At 34.7% G+C, this 18,567-nt stretch overlaps 1 protein-coding gene across 6 annotated transcripts in view; it reads left to right on the top strand.

Annotated features, from left to right (window-relative positions):
- The first annotated feature begins 3,137 nt into the window (after positions 1-3,137).
- Positions 3,138-18,567, top strand: part of Mical-like (MICAL-like protein) — a 321,784-nt gene continuing 306,354 nt past the window's right edge. For 4 of the 6 annotated variants that reach the window (XR_013083775.1, XM_076803830.1, XM_076803829.1 and 1 more), the window contains exon 1: positions 3,142-3,748. The gene's annotated coding sequence lies outside the window, so the exon portion shown is untranslated. Of the gene's footprint in view, positions 3,749-18,567 lie in introns of all 6 variants that reach the window. The other 2 variants (XM_076803827.1, XM_076803826.1) reach the window with 2 other exon arrangements.

The raw sequence follows: 18,567 nt of genomic DNA, 5'->3' as shown, positions 1-18,567 counted from the left end.
GTGATTGGCACGGATAGGCGACTGTAAGCGATAAGCGCGTGTGGTTCCTAGAATGTCTCGTGATACAAGTGATGAAAGTGTCGTCTCGCGATGACAATAGACGAAATCGATCTAGTTTAGCGGTCGACTCGCACTTTTCGTCGCTGTGTTGTGTAGCGCTCCCGCGAGTTCGTATCGCGTAACGATATTCACAACATCATAATTCGCGGGAATCGTTGAATCCTAAACACACTGGAAGGTGCGGACTTAGAACCGGCACTCCAGTTTTCCTAACTGCTAGCTTGGTGCGTAATTCTGCACAATCTAGCATCCGGTGATTTAAAATTATTAAAAGATAGCAGTTTATTTAAATGTAAAAATTCCTTAAATCCCATTAACCCCTTAACACGTTAAACGCCACGCCGGTCCCTAATGACCGGCGCTAGACTCTCTGTTCAGGCCTCGCCGGTCCTTACGGACCTAACTATGGCCTGAACGGAACGGCAAGTAAAGTCGGGCTGGGCACTTAACGTGTTAACGCACAGTTTTTTTTTAGAAAACCGGCCAAAAAAATCAATTTTTGATATACTGCGCTTTTGTTCCATGGAAAAAGGCTATATTTTATTCTTGAATAAATAAGTGTTATAGCTTACAATCCCATGTAAATGATAAATATCAATAAAACAATTTCTTTTCTTTGGTTTCACATTGTTATTTTCAATTCTCGATTATATTCGAGTGTGAAAAATTATAGCAGCATAAAATACAACGTCGCTCGAATTATCTCGAGTGTGCACAGTTTGGCCTGTTTAGCGCGCTCGAATTAACTCGAGCGTACAAGTTAAGGGGTTAAACACTAATTTGATTGAGGACTCGCGAGTCCTATATTTTATATTACTAGAGCATCAAAGACCATGTCCACTATCACCGATACACGAACAATTACACTACCATCCACACACACTATGTAAATAACACACATACACATACTCAAAATATAAATCACACACACATATACTCAGACACACACCGTAAATTTAAAACATTTTTTATAATATATCTATATATAGGGTGAGTCACCTAACGTTTGCACCTCAAATATCTTTGTTGTTTCTAAAGATACGTAAAATATGGTAAGGACAAAGTTGAATGGTACAATGGGGCTGACATGATGCCAAAAAAAATTTTGTTTTTATGTCATTTTTTTAGAGATATCAAGGTGACCTTCACTTTTTTAAAATGGAACCACCCTTTTTTAAACATCTACAATGATAGTCCCCTTCATTAGGAATGCAGTGACAATAATTATTCCAAGGTCATTCAAGGTCACAGACAGAGAAAACGTATAAGATTTAGAATATGAAAGCAGAATACGTTTATCACGGTTGAGACTTGTATTGTAGTAATTAGTAAACATAGTATGGTCGTAGTTAAAGTAAACATACTAAGGTCCTTCAATGTTATTCAGCATTCTTATTTACTATCAGTATGTTTCCAAATGCGATTCCGTCTTATTCAATGACTGAAAAGTGTGATATGATCACGATTTACTGTGAATGTAGACAAAATGCAGTGCAGGCCCGATTACTTTATGAAGAAAGGTACCCCGAGCGAAACACTCCTTCTAGACAGACTTTCATTAATACGTACAGGTTGTTTCGAAGTACTGGAAGTGTACATGCAAGACAGCACAAACGGAAGAATCCCACGACTAATGAAGACAATGAAATTAATATTTTAGCAGCTATCGATCCTCACGTGAGTACGAGAAAAATTTCCCGGAAAGCATGCATAAGTCAAGGTAGCGTAATACGAATTCTGGCCCGACATAAATTTCATCCGTTCCACATATCGCTCCATCAAGAATTGCACGGGAATGATTTTCAAAATAGAATTAACTTTTGTCAATGGGGATTGCTTCAAAATCATTCATTTTTTTCTAATGTCTTGTTTACGGACGAAGCAACATTCACTAATCATGGCCCAATTATACATTCATAAAATACAGGTATTCTGTTTCCATATTTTAGTTTTATACGTTTTTTCTGTCCTTGACCTTGAATGACCTTGGAATAATATAGTCACTGCATTCCTAATGAAAGGGGCTATCATTGTAGGTGTTTAAAAAAGGGTGGTTCCATTTAAAAAAGTCAAGGTGACCTTGATATCTCTAAAAAAATGATATAAAAACAACATTTTTTATGGCATCGTGTCAGCCCCATTGTACCATTCAACTTTGTCCTTACCATATTTTACGTATCTTTAGAAACAACAAAGATATTTGAGGTGCAAACGTTAGGTGACTCACCCTGTATACACAAATCTTTAAGTATAAATATTATTTTTCCTACAACCTTTAAAAATTCCTTTTCCTGCGAAATTAAACGACCCACCACGAAAAGACGTAACAAAAGGGTTGACACTTTATTTTAGATGTATGTAAGACCAACAATTTTTAAGATTTTGAAACATTCTTTGAGATACGTTCATGTACATATTACTATAGACTACAACATATCCGAATTTGAACAAAATCCGAAATAGTACATTCGAAAAGCGTCCGATTTCGTGTAGAATGATCCATAAATAAATTAACGACATAAGTAGTAACATACTACTACATGTTACTGTAACATACTACTATGTTACTAATAGCATAACTACATTCAATTCAAATTATTATATATACATAATATTGTATGTGCATCGTATATGGTAAGAATAGTTTTGTATTCCTTAATATACGATATCTAATATCGTTATCTAATCCACAAAAACATGTATTTACCACTAAATCTACCACGCGCGGTCAAATGACCGTTTTTGAAATTTCGTTTAGAATTTCTTGTATACAACGTTGCTGTATCGCCATATAACTTATTGACTTTTCCTATAATATACGTACAACCCATTTTTCAATATTCACAACTTCCTTTATTGTTTACTTTCCGAAAAAATTTCATAGCATGTCTTTCTATATTAAGATACATATTTTTTTTAAGCGATCATTTGCCCGCTCATGGTAGGATTAAAGGTTAAAGGAATTGATTATATAGTTGACGAATAAGAAAACGATCATCCAACCTCAATGAATGCAACAAATATCTATAGATTCATGCACCTTTCACGCGCAGCAAAGGAGATAGGTTACTTAACCATACGAAAAAAAGGTACAGTGAAGAGCGTATTGTTCCGAAGGAAAAGGAAAGATAGAGCTAATAGGCGGGGCAAGAAACAGAAGAGTAAAAGAGACAACGAAAGAATGAAAAGGAGGGAAAGAAAGTTGATGGCGTAAACTACACATTCATGGCGTTTCAGTCGCAGTATTGCACGCGAAGTTTAAATGTTGTGTAAAGCAATTTAACCGGTCATGACTAGTTTATTTTTTAGTTTGAAACCTTAAAAATCAAAAATATACAAACAAAGCGATCTAAACATCGTTATTCTGCTTTTCTTGTAATAAATTTTATGTTTTATAAATGAATTTTCGAATTTTCAAGTGACATATGTGTTTGCATTAGTTAACCAATAATTGAGGTTAGGAGAGGCGTGACATAGTTCAGTGTATGTGCCGTGTATAACTATTCAGAAACAGGTGGTGAAAACGTGTTTATAATTCTATCGTTTAAAGTTAAGAGAAATTATAAAAACGTGTTTTTTATATTTCACTGATTCGAGAGGAAATTAACATTGTAACTTTTCTCTTGAATATAAGAACTGAAATTGGTGGTGAGGACAACAAACCAACAGGTCATGCGAATGACGTAAGGTAACAGATATTATTTCATTACATTGTAAAGAAAAAGGTAAATAATTATAGAAAGAATTAATACTATATGTATTCATTTTATTTACGAATATGCTATAGTAGTGTTTATGAGAAAACTTTGAACAAAACAATTTTTCATACAATAGCCATTCTAAAAGCAAAAAGAATTTTGTTTTGTATGAGGATTCGTAAGTAGTATAATGAAAACATTTATACAACAGTTTTTAGTTAATATTATTGTCTTGTAAAAACACCTATATTATGCTATCTTCTTGTGGTTTATTTACTAAATTTATATTTCATATTGATACGTTCTATTAGTGAAATCTAAAAATGATGATTTATATGATAATTTAAAGATTAAATAAATTTAAGATAAAAACATCTGAATAATAATCATTTGATTCAAGCTTGTCATTTTGACAGCCCTAATTGATTATTGAATACAGGGTATTTCGTAAATGGTAGGGAAAACTTTAGGAATAGATTCCTAATGCTTAGAGTAGAAAAGAAATTATATCAAAAGGGAACAGATTAGTTCCTGAGTTATAAAAGTTTTTGTGCCACATTTCTCGTCGCATTGTCTTAAAGGCCCGTTTAACACTAGAACTACCGAGCAATAAATGCGACTGACGTATATTGCTTTGTAACAGTGACAAGACTGTGCCCATTCAGACTTCATACCACTTTTATTGTAATATGTGCTTCAATGAAGAGGTTCATTAAAAAATTTCCGATGAAAACATTTTTACAATTTGAGTAATTGTAAAAGAAAAAATTAGGAACCAGTCATTTTGACTTGTTCGGTAGTTCTAGTGTTAAAGGCATCAACAATGTTTTTGAAATAATCGTTGGTCTATGGACATATGTATACTATTCTTGTTTACAATTTATACGTTTCTTCTAAGATGATGTGATAAGAATTCTGGCACGAAAGCTTTAATAACTCAGAAAGTAATCATTTCTGGTCCTATGTTAATAAAACTTTTTTGTCTTCTCTAAGCATTAGGAATCTATTCCTAAAGTTTTGCCCACCATTTACGAAACATTCTGTATGTTAATAAAATGTGCAAATAAGCAAAATAATTTTATAAGTCCACAATATCTATATGAAACAATTTCTCAGATACAATATTGTTTTACATTTGTTCCAAATCTAGATTATTTGTTAGTTTGTCAGTTGTGTGTTACAACCAAGCAGATACATTAAAAATGTGAATACTACTTACTATTGATTTAATACAATGCAAATGTTTTGCAATCACTGCATTGATAATACTTTCATGAAAAGAAATTTTAATGCATTTAGACAAATGATATTATCTACATTAATAAAAAGTGTTGAATAAAAGGTCTATATCCATTTGAAAGTAAAATTGTTGCGAGTTACTCTCGAGAGTCAAATTTATCAGTGTACACGCTATTGAGAGTGCTATCGGAGAGTTGCACGAAAAACTCTCAGAGAATAAATAGCAAATTGAAACTCGCAAATGGACATGTTCAATTTTTCTCTCTGCGAGTGACTATCAGCTATACGAACGTCATTCGTATAGTTGGTAGTCTTCCAGACAGCCTTTTCTTCTTCTTCACATCCATTCTGTTCACGAGTATTCTTATAACTATCAAAATTCATACAAATGGACATATACTTGAGATGACTTTTCGAGAGTTAACTCTTACGTTAATCTCCGAGAGCAAAGCATCTCTGAAGTACTCTTAAATGGACACACAAATTGAGAGTACTTTTAAGAGCTACTATCGACAGAAATTCTCACATGGACACAGGCCTTTAGTAAATTGAATTTAAGTTAGCTAAATATATATTTAGTGACAGACATTTTAATACAACTTTCATGTAAATGAGAATGCGTTGAAATAAAATTGTGTAGTATGTTTTTAATCCATTCTATCAGAAGTAATCATCTCTTTCTTAATTCTATCTTGCATGCATTGTATTTATTTAAGATCATCTATAATAGAGAACACAATGTACAAATTTCTAATATCGCGTCATCTAGTACTTGTATAGAAGGCTTGTCAGTTATAATTCTCATATGATAATAATTCATTTCCTTCTGCGTATTGCATGAAAATGCATGTGTTATGAATGTCTTTGGTTAAATTCTTTGACATATCGTAGACCTGATTTTATTAAAATGCTACATAATAATCTTTAATTTCTTTGTTTTTCGTTACAACCGCTCCAGACATGAACTAACCAAGATAAATTAAAACAAGAATGCTAACTCATTTCCAATTTGCAACTAAAGTGTTTCAACAGTGAAAATATACTCATTATACAGAGGTTGTTATTGCTTATTATAATATTCAATGATTTAATTTGTATACTTATATTTTACATTTAAATACAGAGGCTAGGAGTTATTCTATTATTGAATACAGATGTAAAAAGCCAAAGCCGTTTTACATAAAAAGTTACGTAATTATACACATACTGAACTGCTAAAAAATGAAATATTATATGCTAATGATTGATTATTTATTCCTCCTAGATAATGTTTAACCCTCTGTTGTCATTGTAGGTCTGTGTGACAATAGTTTCACTTTCGAAAAAGATGTTACAGAGATATTATTAGTTTACTTAGTAAGTTTTTTTACAAGTGAAGTCACTTTGTTTGTTAACTTTTTTTTTATCAAAATATATTCCCAATTTTTTCCAGTTCAATATTATTATCCACTGTTGAACAGCAGCTTCTTGAAAAGTGAACTGGATCTGAACGACCTAACGCAGGCCTGCTCAACAACGGTTCGCAGAACAGATGTGGCTGCTTCTCCTCTTTGCCTGCTCGGCAAGTCAGTCCCCACCATGTCCACTCCGACTTTTCTTTCGGCATCAGGCCCACAACCGCTGCACCGGCAGTTTACTCACCATTACTCTGTATTCATGTACATATACATGCCGAAGGAAAAATCGGAGTGGACATGGTGGGGACTGACTCGCCGAGCAGGCGAAGAGTAGAAGCAGCCATATCGGTTCCACGAGCCATCGTTGAGCAGGCCTGACCTAGTCAATCAGGTTTTGACAACCAGAATTTGTGCAAGAGGTCTGACAACCAAGGGTTATATCCAAATATTAACACTTGTCTTCTCTGTAATAAACATTTGTTAATACACATGTATTTATACATATTTGTTTGCCAACAATAAAGTATAAATGAGTTCTTCTCATTTTATTTTTCATACTTTCAAATTTATGTGTGCCTGTATGAAATCAAGTAATGCATTTAAAATCGTTTGATAACATTTCTGTAATTTTTATTATAAATATATATATAGTTTTTAAAAATGAGATGTTAATGTAATCGACTAATTAAAATTGATATGCACATTTAAGTTATTAATTACATATTAAATTATACTTCTGCATGTAGAATATTTCTTACATTAGTTTATATTAGTTACATGCCTACTTTTCATTAGATAGGAATATTTGCAAATCAACTTCTATATTTTATTATTTAACTTAATCGAATTCTCATATTTTAATTACCTTATTCATAATATTTTATTCTACATATGTGTATACTTTATGCTATTTGCTTGACAAGTCTAGTAATTATTTCAAATGGTTTGATTGCTCATTATTTTGGTCGTTTCATATTAGTTTAAAAAGTACAATATGTGAAAACTTGAAACACTGTATAATTAAATTAAAATAATATGATATTCTTTCTTAATTTTTATTTTGCAAATATAAATTTAAAATTCAGATAAAATATGACAAACGTATACAGGGTGAACCACGAATTGTGACCAGTAGAGATTACTCTGTTATTAGCAGTCCGATCGAAAGTGATATTATCATATATAGCATGGTTTCAAGAGAGCTTTCACATCATTATAGGAAATTTTTTGTCAACTACTTTTTTTCATAATTTTTCCAGGTCACCTTCAATTTTTTGCAAATACACATCTGTTAGAGGATTTCTAGATGAATTCGGCAAGTATCATAAAATAATATGTGTTCCTTTTTTTATCATCTTGGTTGAGAAAAGATGAAAGAAATATATATTCTAAAATAGAACTGTAATATTACAAAGACTATCGTATGCTACGCCATTGTACCTGTTCCGATGTTGTTGATAGATCGAAAGGATTGATTTGAGCTCTTGCCTACTGTTTGTAAACATTTCGTTCTGTACATTGGAACACATAAAAGAATGTTTAGCACTTTCTATAACTTCTGCATTGATAGCTGAGCATGCATCTCCAATTCTCTGTAACTCTGGAAATCGTGCAGTATATAACTGTTGAACTAACACTGAATTACGCCCGCGCTCTCCGTTAATCAAAACCATCTCTAACTTTTCATTGCTACAGTAACTCATTATGGAACGTGTACACGTACGAAAACCGCAAAGACTACTAACGATTCACTTGTTCAGATATTATTAGATGTGTATTTACCATCTGATAAAAACATTTTCAATCGGACAGCTAATAACAGAGTAATCTCCACTGGTCACGATTCGTAGTTCACTCTGTACATACCTTTAGCCGTAATACATTTTTTTAAATGCAAAACAAGTAGATTTGAAATAAGTAGCATTTATGCACGCGTAGCGATCTACATTGAGTAATTAAACCACATTTTGTTACCGTGTCATTGTTTTTATTCATATCGCTAGAACAGTTAGATTGACTCTCTTATTGTTGCTAGATACGAATCATACGGAGATGATGGATTTCCATCATTAGCAATTTTTATTTAATTATCGCAAATTTTTAGTAAATTATTAAAATGAATATAAGAGGAGGGGCCTTAGAATTACAACTGTGTTCTGCAACACCATGGGTTAATGCACCGAGTGGATGATTCATACCCACAACCTGACGAGCTCTTGAATCTTTTATGCTGATAAATACTTCACGCGTATATGGATTCTCATATATCACGTTACAGAAGGATTTAAACAGTTCGAATATTTGGTAATTTATATATCTTGTTCATCGATGTACATACTTAAAATATTTTTATAATGTCTTTTATTGAGCTGTTCGCGTTTGTTTTTTGGGTTTTGCCAATTTGTAAAACATATTTTAAACGATTACAATAGTAATTTAATCGTAGTACAGTAAATTCTCGATATAAGTCCCTTATTCTAGAAGAGATAGAAAAAAAGGGAAGAAGTTATCGAAATGGGAAGAAGGAAGAAAGAAATATATAAAAGAGAGAGGGCATAGAAGAAAATTAGAAGAGAGGGGTGAGGAAGAGAGAGACAGAGGAGGAGTGGAAGAGGATAGAAACCGAGAAAAGGAGATAGAGAAAGGGGAAAATTGGAGAAAGGCGATAGAGTCAAGATATAATAAATGGTTTAAGTAGATAAGGGTGGAAAATAAGCCAGAATACTTAAAGAAAGGGTTGAAAGAGTAAAAATAGATTGGAATTGAGGGGAAGGGGATACTGGGAGGGGGAAGAGCAGAAGGGGGGATGGTGCAGAAGGTGTGGGGTAGAAGAAGAGACTTGGGAATACATGTTAGAAAGGTGTAGAGAAGGAGAAGGGATTCAGGAGAAGGTGAAAGGGATATTGGCGGCAAACGAAGAAGGAGAGGGGTGGATGGAAAAATTAGACAGGGAAAGAAAGAAAGTGCAGGATGGAAAATGGTAAGGAGAGATGGGGGTAAGGGCAAGGGAAAGAGTGGAAGGATGAGAGAGAGAGAGAGAGAGAGAGAGAGAGAGAGAGAGAGAGATATGATTGATTCTTTGTTAGCTTTGTTTTTTCTCAGCTATTTTCGATTACATTTATATTACTATATTACATTTCTCATTGTAAATTCCTTTAGCAATCTCTTAAGGGCCCGGGTCAGTCACGTGACTTTTCAAGATTCGGTGGTCGGTATCTGCCGTGCAGTTTCCTTTACAGAAATGGTATTACCTACAAATGTGTAGCTGACTGATGAATACGAGATGGAGCTATCGTCGTATTCTATTATGAATCAGAAAGAGAACTCGATTGACGTTGCAACACAAGAGGTGTGTGACGAGGAAGCTAGATTTTACTGCGTTGTCAGCTTTTAAAAGGGCAATGTTGCCGTATCACATTCATATAAACACCGTCGATGATCGCATGGAAAGCGTTCGAGCTGGTTCGAGCGGTTTCTTTTCTTCCTTTCGGATCTGTCGAAATTTGGAGGCTTATTCCTTCTTAATTTAAAATATGGAATTTTCAATTGTAAATAATTGTATTAAACGATCATTGAATATGGACTTGTTTAAAAATCTTCTTAATTTTTTAAACTTTCTATACGAATATAACACGAATATATGTATATGTAAAATTTACAGAACAAAAGTATAGTTTTAAAAATTACGTTTTTTATATATTGTTAACAAATGGTAACACATCAATATAATTGATTTGAATTTTAATACGAAGAGTATTATTTTTCGACGTGGAAATGAAAGGTATAAACAATGACGGCATGATTAAAATATTAAAAATATTAAAAGATATTAAAAAGATAAAAATAAGAAATATTATAAAAAAACAAAAAACCCGACTGCGAAAAGAATTAAAAAGAGAAGAAACAAAAAACTAATTTATCCAATAAAATATTGATAATAAATAAAATAAAAAATAAAAAAATAAATAGAAAGTATAAATTATCAATAATTCTTTTCGCAGCAAGATTTTTTGTTTTATTAATAATATTTTTTATTTTTATCTCTTTAGCGTATGTCGCGGTCAGGTTTTTTGTTTGTTTTGTTTGAAACGTGCGTAAATCGCCTCATCTGGATAAGCTCTAAAGGTTCGACAAGGATAGCGAAGAGCCATCCCGAGAGTGAACAAGATAGACATACTACGACGAGCGACCGCGATCGAGCTCTAGCACTTGAAAGCAGAGTTGGGCAAAATATTCATCTAAATAAAAATTTCGAATAACCAATAAAAGATAAAAAAATCTTTACTCGTCGAGAATCGAACAAATAATTTTATTCGACGAGAATTTATCCGACGAATAAAGATAATTTTTTTTATTCGAAGCGGATTTATTCGAACATCGAATAATTTTTTCATCTTTTATCTGTATCTTTTATTCGAAGGCTTCGAATAAATCATCGAATAACTTTTGTCGAGTGCCGAACTTCAAAGACCCAGCGATTGTAAGCAGATAAAGAATCGCGCACGAATGAAAGTTTAAACTTTTAGATTTTTCAATATACCTTCATGAAATTGTGACGAGTGAATTGATGGGATTTTCCTGATGAAAATGAGTTCAAATTCGAGTGTAATCGAACAATTTTCATTGATACGTAATGTTACGATAAAAATTACAATCTCATTGAAGATAGTTCAAATGATGTCGTGTTTGGACTCATTTTCATCGGAATAAGCTCTTTTCTTTTCTGATAAAAATTACACCGAACATGATATAATTAGCATCACATTTAATTGACGATTACAAATTCTATCAAGTACAAGCTTGCTGCACACAAGTTCTCGTACAATCGACCGAAGCAAGGATGTTTTGTGTGAGTTCTGGGCCAAGGTCGAATATTTTCATTTTATTCATACGAAACTGATCCGATTTCCACATAGAATATTTAAATGTTTAGTAATCTGTTAAATTCAAATTTTGTAATGTAACAAATACATTGTAATATTTGTTGTAATTTCTTTGAAATAATGCCACAACAATTTCTAGTGGTGGTTCAGAGTCACCACTCGAGTGCAAAGGGTTAACAATTTCTTTTTCTCTTTTGTATAATGTGGTACTGTATGTAAGCTCATCGGTATACAAATGTGATCGCAATTTCATATGATACATGAAGCTACAGCTACGACTATGCTATATACGTATATGGACAACTGCACATTGCTTGCATGAGTCCGAAACATCAAACTAGCGAAGTATTTGGATGTATAGGAAAATTATATACATATACACACATATTCAGACGCACGTTGCCGATGAGCGAATAGGCGTCGAACATAACCACAATCTACGCTTGCAGTTTCCTCCAATCCCACTTCGACAGTCCTTCTACTTAGGCGCCACCTGATGAGTTCCAGCTCAACTAAACTTGTCACATTTTTTGCTCTATATTATCGATATCATGAATTCTGACGCTAGAAAGCCATGCCGAAACGGGAAACAAGTTTTCGCCTTTATTTCGCAACAGAATCAAGACAAATTATAGCTCAATTTGTAGCTGGAGATATTTTCTATTGCGGGCTGGTCTCGACATCATCCAGAAAACTCATCCAATGGCATAAAAATGCTTGAATTCCACGGCCCGTGCATCGTCAATGTTTGGCCTACTTCTAACGCTCATATTTCTAAATATCTCCATAATCTCGTCAGCTCATGACCAGCCCGCATTAGATTGAACCTTCCTCTTTCGAATGAGCCCTTTACCAGCGACAAAATATTCCTTTTTAAGGACGAAAATTTGATCCCCGTAAAACCATATTTTGTCGGTAATGTAGTCACTCTACTTATGGCGCTCCGGGCCCTTGAGGGGGCCGTCCCGCGAACGGTCAGTAGACAAAACTGGTTGTGGAATGGTTAAAATTTTCTGTGTCGAACTACATCACACACGACGTATCGGTAAAAAAGAATGTATGAAATGCCGACTGAGGATGGTAAGAAGATTGAACAGTAGCGGAAGAGAGAAATGAAAATTGAGAGAGAAGGCTAGCGACTAGACATGGGTTGCCACATTTCATCCTCGGCCTCACTGTTGTCATGACATCAAACCCGTAAATGTACAAGCGTTTCGTGAAACTGATTCCTGCCTTATGGGGGCCGGCAGGAATTTGACCTTGACTGTCACGCCAATTCTCGAACGGTCCTCGAACGGTCAGTAGGGAAAACTCATTGTGGAATGGTTAAAAGTTTTTTTGTGGAACTACGTCGCGTCTACGAGATATCGGTAAAAAAGAATATATGCAATGCCGACTTGAGTAGTAGTAGAAGAGAGAAACGAAAATTGAGAGAGAAAGCTTGCGACTAGACATGGTTGCTACATATCATCGTTCGCCTCACTGTTGCCATGTCGTCAAACCCGTAAATGTACAAGCGTTTCGTGAAACTGATTCCTGCCTCATGAGCCCAATTCAACCGACCAACACATGCTAACACATACATTGCCACGGGCGCGTAAAGATATACGCAGGACTTGTTGTCACATTACCTCTGCAGTTTTTCGCTAATATCTCTGAAATGAAACTCGAATGACGGTCAGTGTATGCAAAAGCTAAGGAAATCATTTGATTTATATTAAATTGAATCAGTTTATTCTTAACATTATAATAATTTTATACATATTACCAGGACTTCTTGAAAATGAGCCGGAATTTACTTCCTGTCAGAAAGAAAATTATATTCAAATCTCATTTAAATGAAATTTAAAGCAACTCTTTTTATGCCACGAAGCGCATAAATGTAATAATATATTTATATTATTATATATATATGTATATTTATATATGTCTCATATTACGATATTATAAATTGTATATATATATATATATATAAATGTATATATCTTCTATGTCATGCCGTATTTGTTCTAGACTACAAAAATTGGTGTGGCGCGACGGTAGCGTGCCAAGCTTTCACCCCGACGACCAGGGTTCAAATCCTGCCTACTAACGCATTTTTTAAAAATTTTATTATGTTTTATCATTATGTATTTATATTTTCAATCGATTAACACGCATAAAATTGCATTCTGAATTATAAATAGCATGTATTTATTTACTAACAACAGGATTATTTACTATTATTATATATTATTATTTATATAATAATTATATATTAAATTTTATAAATTTCCTGTGATTTTCCGGATTTCGAACAAGTTACTATTACGTTTGAGTGATGTGACATAAGTTCATCTACCTTTTCCTGAACAAATGCGGTCTTTTCTCCCTTATATGATATTATCCTTTCGAACGTTGACTGATACTGACATCCTGTCTGATCCGCAATTAGAATTGCGAGGTGATATTTTTTACTACTTTCCGATAATTTTCGGCGGCCTGCTATATTTTATACCGCGCTTCTTCATTATGGACTTCAAGCTTCATGCATCAGTCATTTGTGTACCGAGGTCATTCCACGCGAAATCGGGCACATTTTCGAGTACTGCTGTGGGATTTTGTTCAAATTTGAATATGTTGTAGTCTTTGGCGACCTATGAACGAATGTCAAAGGACTTCTCGATATCTTAAAAATTGTTGATTTTAAATAGACGTGTTAAAAAAAGGATCACCCTTTCTTCATTACATTATAAAGTCAGAAAAGTAAAACCATAAAAGTATCTACTAAAAATGTTTCCCCTTCGTAATAACCCCTTTAGAAGGATGGAGAATTGAACATTGGCTTCATAATAAGCTGGAAAAGGACGCGGAGTGTCCCCGTTTCAGGTAGGTGAGTGGTGCGCTCCGCAATACCTGCAGACTTCGTTTACGACTAGACATGTGCGGGCCGCCCGGTATTCGGGTTCGGGTCGGGTCGCAGAAAGTCGGGCGGGCTCGATTCGGGCTACCCGAGAGTTTCGGGCTGCCTGCTCGACTTCGTCGGGCGGGTTCGGAATGAATCGGACAAGTTCGAGCGAGCGAGTTATCGCGATACCTGAGATTCAACTCTGCGTTCTTATGAAATACATAATGGCAATAATGATACTTCTTTCATAGCTTAATTAACGTAATTTTTAATATACGTGGTTTTTTTCATAATTACCGTAGGTATAATTGGCAAACATATGCATAATCTTTATTTGTATTAAATTTTGAAATAATGCACGTTACACGTGAAAAATTTAAGAGACAATATTTCTGGCATTCTGACGAATTTGTTCCTCCGAATGAACTTGCATATGTATCGATAATGTCGTTAAAATATCCTTACGAAATTACATACAACTAGAACGCATGAAAATAAGGTAAATTATGACAATTTTTTACATTTTGTGCTGTTTTCTCTTAAATTTTTCACGTGTAACGTGCATTATTTCGAAATCATATATCATTGTTACCATTATGTATTTCATAATAACGCAGAGTTGAATCTCAGGTATCGCGATAACTCGCTCGCCCGAACTTGTCCGATTCATTCCGAACCCGCCCGACGAAGTCGAGCAGGCTTCCCGAAACTCTCGGGTAGCCCGAAACGCTCGGGCCGCCCGATGTATCATGAAGTATCGCGCGCCCGACTTTCTGCGACCCGGCCCGACGATTCGGGCGCCCGACAATCGGGCGGCCCGCACATCCCTATTTACGACTAAATGACCCTTTTTTTACCTCGAGAACTATGGGTCATCCCTGTTGTAGTAATGTTTCGGCTTTTATTCAAATTTTAATATATGTAGTGTTTAGTGACCGAATCTCAAAGTATTTTTCGATCTCTTATAAATTGTTGATTTTACAGACATTTCAAAAAACGTGTCGCCCTTTTTCCATTAAATTCTAAGACTAGAACTCCCAAATCGACGATATGACCTTCCAATGACGAATAAAATTTTTTTTATCTTTTATTCGTTATTTGAAATTTTTATTTAAACATATATATTGCAGACAGTACCTTGCAGACTGCAAAGCCGACAACATGAAATTCTGGTTTTGAAGTATATTTTATGAAACCCTAATTGTCAAGTAAATAATCACCACGTTCTCGTGGTTTTCATTGAGAAATGACACCTTTCTTGTAGAACATATTCAATTCACATACAAACTCACATCTATACATAATCAATCAGAATTCTCCATTCTTCTGAAGGGGAAATTTCAGGGAATGTGACCACATTTTTTCCAACATGTGAATCACTGGCTCATCATCGAAAAAAAACGCAATAAAAGAATTTGTTTACACTTTCCTACACTATAAAGTTACTTGTCATGGTCGAAAACATTATTTTACAACAGCCGTATCCTTTCCAAATTAAACAAAAAGAAGTGTAGCTGAAGTGGAGAAACAGTTCCGGTGATAATAATTCGCAAGCGAAGCCCGTTCATCGACAATGTAGGCAGAAATTGCAAACTTCGCCTGTAATTTCTAAAAATAGTCCTCAAGCTGCAAAAAAGAAATTATTGCTAAACCTCTTCTACTGTCACATGGACAACAACATATTTCATTCTAGTTAGTTACTGGAATATAACGGATATTTCGAAGCAACCTGGCGTTACGAGACGCGTAGCGACACGTACAAGGGTCAGAAACCTTTCCAAATTGCCGCTTCAATGTTGCAACGAGCAGTTCATAAATGATCAATTGTCTTTGCCAAACGTTCAATACATGTCTGTACAGAGCCCAAATTTCGAATTTCCACCTCATCGGGGAGTAATTAACAATATTCGGCAGCTTGCCGCCGGTCGCGAGGCGTACGAAACAAGCCTGACGTTACGAGCCGCGTAGCGGCAAGTGCAAGGGTCAGAAACCTTTTCAAACTATCGCTTCAATATTGCAATGAGCAGTTTATAAATGGTCAATTGTGATTCCCAAAGGTTCAATACATGTTTGTACAGAGCCCAAATTTCGAATTTCCACCTCATCGGGGAGTAATTTACAATATTCGGCAGCATACATATCGTACATACGTAAAACTGTACTATCGATCTGCATTATCGACCGTATTCTATCGCAACGTACAGTGTTTGCCGCGGAGAGACCGTGGCGCTAGTAACCTGAACCGCAAAATTGTGCCTTTTTTTCTAGTCATTTTACGTCTTAAATAAGTAAGTAATCAATTAAAAATGCATACCACCGTGTTTGTACATGTCTTCGCTATGTCTGTATAGAGCCCTTTTTTCGATACGAACACTAAATCTCGCGAAATTAAGAGAATCTCTCAGCGACAGCCATCTTGTGACGTCATACTTGCTTCAGAATTCGAATTTTCTGCCGAATATTGTTAATTACTCCGCGATGAGGTAGAAATTCGAAATTTGGGCTCTATACAGACATAAATTGGACTTTTAGCAAACACAAGTGACCACTTTTAAACTGCTCATTGCAATATTGAAGCGATAGTTTGAAAAGGTTTTGACCCATGCATAGGCATATGGATTTCAAACCCTGCCGGCCCCCTTATGAGCCCGATTCAGCCGACCAACACATGCTAACACGTACATTGCCACGGGCGCGTAGATATACGCAGGACTCGTTGTCACATTACCTTTGCAGTTTTTCGCTAATATCTCTGAAATGAAACTCGAACGGCGGTCACGTGTATGCAAAAGCTAAGGAAATCATTTGATTTATATTAAATTGAATCAGTTTATTCTTAACATTATAATAATTTTATACATATTACCAGGACTTCTTTTAAAAAACAAAATGAGCCGGAATTTACTTCCTGTCAGAAAGAAAATTATATTCAAAATGAAATTAAAGCAGCTTTTTTTATGCCACGAAGCTCATAAAAAACTAAACAAAATTTATCATATTTTTTTTTTACTTTAGATGTCAAATCTGAAGTCAAGAAACAAACAAATACAAATTTACAACTAAAGACTAAACGTAAAATAAACTTGAATAATTCCATATATATAAGTTTATAGCATTTTTCAAAGTTTTATATATGTACACAATATATAAAACCGAGAAGTTAGCCGCGTCGTCTTAGTGACGACGATACAACGAAGACCATTCGGCGCGATGTCTCGATATCGTCACATATCGATACTCGTAACACTATATTTGACAAAGTGACGAAGTTTCTGTCAAAATCAAAGAACTTTCGATACAAATGAGATAGAGCTATGATTTTTTTTTTAGAAGTTAAAATATTGCAAAATAAAAGAAAAATAGAGAGACTATGGTACAAACATGTTTTAACTTTGAAAATAAACTTGGAATATTTAAACAAAATTGTGATTTATCCAATACCATGCACGGTTAGATTTTTCTTAACATTCTGTACATCTTTTCTCGTAGATTTTATCACGCTGACTTCAAATCCGATCACAAAATTTGTCTGTCACCTCAGGATTTTGGAAAAAATCGATTTATGCGAAAAGAAACTAATGAAATCACAATTTTTCCGTTGAAATGATTTGATAACCCTCTGGTTATTTTGGTTCAGAGGCCAAACTGTGAATTTCGCGAAGCGTTCGAAACAAGTGTGGCGTCACGAGATGCTAAGGAGAGACCACGACCTGAGGCCTGCTATATTTTATCAAAATGAAATCGGTACTTTGAAGTGAAATTGATGTTATAAATATACAATGGTAAAACATAATGAAATTTTAAAAAAATACGTTAGTAGGCAGGATTTGAACAATGGTCGTCCGGTTGAAAACTTGGTACGCTGCAGTCGCGCTAAACCGAATCTTATTGTACCGTAGAAAAAATACGGCATTACATAGGAAATAATGAAACTTTAATTGTTAATATCGCGAAAATTATTGAGTATCTGCCCCTATAATGATGTATATTTGTGAACAGGACAACGAGATCTATAAGTGCGCAAAGTTTCAACAGAATCGGTGACTCGAAGGTCGTGGCCTCTAGCGAAACGTGCAAGGGTCAGAAACTTGTTCAAATTGCCGCTTCTATATTGCAATGAGCAGTTTATAAATGGTCAATTGTCTTTCCTAAAGGTTCAATCTAGGTCTGTCCAGAGGCCAAAATGCGAATTTCTGCCTCATCGTCGAGTAATTAGCAATATTCGGCAGCATATCACCAGTCGCGAGGCGTTCGAGGCGACGTTACGAGTTGCGTAGCGAAACGTGCAGGGGTCAAAATCTTGACAAATTGACGCTTCAATATTGCAATGAGTAGTTTAAAAGAGGTCACTTGTGTTTCCTAAAAGTCCAATCTATGTCTGTCCAGAGCCCAAATTGCGAATT

This window comes from Halictus rubicundus, unplaced genomic scaffold (genome assembly GCF_050948215.1).
Source record: "Halictus rubicundus isolate RS-2024b unplaced genomic scaffold, iyHalRubi1_principal scaffold0028, whole genome shotgun sequence".
Classification (NCBI taxonomy): Eukaryota; Metazoa; Arthropoda; class Insecta; order Hymenoptera; family Halictidae; genus Halictus; species Halictus rubicundus.
The sequence above is the reverse complement of the archived record's forward strand: the minus strand, read 5'-3'. Positions and strand labels throughout refer to the sequence as shown.